Below are 3,075 nucleotides of genomic sequence, written 5' to 3'. Positions count from 1 at the left end.
GCTGAGGGGGGACCTGGTTGCCATCTATAAACTCACTAGGGGGGACCAGAAGGGTTTGGGAGAGACCTTGTTTCCCCTAGCGCCCCCTGGCATAACAAGGAATAACGGCCACAAGTTGTTGGAGAGTAGGTTTAGATTAGACATCCATAAGAACAACTTCACAGTCAGGGCAGCTAGGATCTGGAACCAACTTCCAAGGGAAGTGGTGCTGGCTCCTACCCTGGCGGTCTTTAAGAAGAGGCTTGATGCCTACCTGGCTGGAGTCATTTAAGCCCAGTTTTTCTCCTGCCCAGGCAGGGGGTCAGACTTGAAGATCTACAAGGTCCCTTCCCACCCTACTTCTATGATTCTATGGGGGAAAAGTGGCCCCTCGCCCACCCTGTGGCTGGCACCGTGCACTGCAACCACTCACAGCCCACATGGGGCTGCCTGTGTCTGCTCAGGACAACCCCACACAGGCTGCGAGCAGCTGCAGTGGGGAGCATGGGCCACAGGGTGGGCGAGGGGCTGCTTTTCCCCTGCACTCAGCACCAGCTCCTTCCCTGCCAGGGAGCAGGGGGTTGGGGCTGCATGCTGCCCCCCACCTGTACCACGGGGCTGGGTGGGGGGACACAGGGCCCGCACTGGTGTCAGTGAGACCCAGAGCAGGGTGGCAGGAGCACAGGATCCCGGCTGGCAGGGGCTCTATGGAGCTGGGCCAGCTCCCCCCTCTCCCAGCTGGTGCAGCTCAGCCCAGCTCCACAGATCCCTGCCAACCTGCACCCCGCTTTGGGCCCCACCGGTGCTGACCCTGGGACACTGGTCCCAAGACATTGGGACATTGGTCCCAAGATGCTGACTGGGGGCAGGGCACCTGTCAAGGGGCGGGGCTACACATGTGGCCCTTGACAGCTTGCCAAAACTGGGTAAATGGCCCTCCACCCAAAATAATTGCCCGCCCCTGATCTTGTCCAACCCCTTGCCTGAGGCAGGATCATCCCCGTCCAAACCACCTTCAACCCCAACCGTCAACACAGACCTAACACTGGAACTTGCCACAGGTAAAGCAAGGGAACCACGGCAGCCAACATCTTGCTTCTATGAAATATTGTTAAGACATATGCTCAAGAGATCCAGGTAGACACAATGCCCCTGCTACAATGGATCCTCATAACTGGGTGCTTAGGTCAATTTGACCAAAACAGGCCAACAGCCTGCCTTGTTCACCTGGGGGGTACCCCCCCCAAGTAGTGACACCCAAATACCTGGGGGGGAGGGAATATTTTGAGGAGCAAGCAGTGGAGGGTTGGTACTTTCTGGAGGGGAGGTGGATCCTTCTCTTCTGGGATGAGGCTGAAGTTGCTTCCTTATTCCCAGTTCCTTTTATTCAAACCTCAGCTTTCCACAATTAAAGGTAACAAGGAAGGAATTAAACATACTAAAGTATCAGCATTTCATCAAAAAAAATACATATTGACAAATACAAATGTAATATAAAGTCATGCCACTTCAGCCTTGTCTTCTGGGACAGGCTGGGTCAGACCTCTTGAGTGTATATTGAAAACATTTTATAGAAGCAGGATGTTGGCTGCTGTGGTTCCCCTGCTTTGTGGCAGGTTAGGGTGTTAGGTGTGTGTTGTGTCAGGGTTGAGAGTATTCCTAGTAGAGTTTAGATTATGGTTGTGTGGGATGGTTTGGGTGGGGATGATCCTGCCTCAGGCAGGGGGTTGGATTAGATGACCTTTGGAGGTCCCTTCCAGCTTGACTTCTCTGTGACTCTGGGACAGGGGTTGGCAGTTTTTGAGCAGTGCCAAAAACACCCTCCAATTGTGGTGCGGCTTGAGGGAGGGCAGCAGGGGGAGCTGCAAGGGGCCTGATCCTTGTTGTGACAGCACAGCCCTGGCTTCTTCCCTGCGACCTGCCCTGAGGTGCACAGGCCAAATGAAACGCCTTTGGGTGCCACACTCTGGCATGCATGTCAGGGGTAACCTCCCCCTGCTTTAGGCCAGTGTTTCTCAACCCACAGCTTGTGACCCAAAAGCGGGTTGCAAGAATATATGAAAGGGTTGGGGACAAACTTGAAAAACGCATCAGCAAACTTTGAAAATGGATTCTTTTTGAAAGGAGAAACACTTTTCTTTTTTTTTTACATTTGTATCTGAGGCCAAATTAGCCAAAACTAATTCCAAATCCAAGAGTCAAGAACCAGACATGGCCCAACTACTGGCAAACATCCTCCACCCCCACCTGGGGCTTCAGATGTTTCCAAAAAACTGTGGCGGGCATCCTACTTGCAGGCCCAAGCCGGAGGTTTGGGGTTCGGATGCCCCTGAGTTTTGCTTGCCCTCAGCCATGTGGCCACAAAGCAAGCTAGGGAGGAGTCTCCCCTTTCCATAAAGTGAGCTTAAAGCCTCTGAACCTCAGCGGGTACTGAACCACGCCAGAAGAGCAGTTCTCCTGTGAAGCAGTTCCGGAAAACTGACTTCTGTGGACACATACATGGTATTTCCCCTGCCAGGTTAAGGAGTTGCTACCTTGATCTGAGCCTTCAAGAGGCCAAGAAGCGAGAAACACACGGGAAAGCAGGGCTGGCCGAGTTGTAGCCTGCCAGGGGCCACGTGGGGCCCCACACACTGGGGAGCAGCGGCCAGAAAATGCAGGGCACTGGGTTGTGTTTACATTGGTGTGTACAAACGAGCCCGGGTACAAAAAAGGCTTGAGACGCCCCTGCTCTGCGACCCGTTCCTTCCTCTCCCCAGCCGGGAGCCTCCTCAGGGCAGGGGGAGGAATGGCAGGACGCCGGGCTGATGGTGCAGCTCCCAGCCACGGTCTCTCCAGACAGCTCAAGGCGATATCTCTCCCCGCCTCTGGTTGGTGCCTCCCCAGGGCTGACCAGAGCAGGGCTCCCGGAATTTCTCTGCTGCCACATGCGGGAGGAGCTCGCTCCCCTCCCCCGCCTTCCCGCGCGGCACCTGCCCAGTTCCGCCCTCCGCTGGGCGGAGCTAGGGGCGGCTGCAGGCGCGTCCCCATTGGCCGCCGCCCGCAGTCCGTCTCCCGGCGCGGCCCCGGGCGGTGCGGTGAGGTGCGGGCGGCGGC

Source organism: Gavialis gangeticus, unplaced genomic scaffold (genome assembly GCF_001723915.1).
Source record: "Gavialis gangeticus isolate Ggan-Ray unplaced genomic scaffold, GavGan_comp1, whole genome shotgun sequence".
In the NCBI taxonomy this organism is placed as follows: Eukaryota; Metazoa; Chordata; order Crocodylia; family Gavialidae; genus Gavialis; species Gavialis gangeticus.
The sequence above is the reverse complement of the archived record's forward strand: the minus strand, read 5'-3'. Positions refer to the sequence as shown.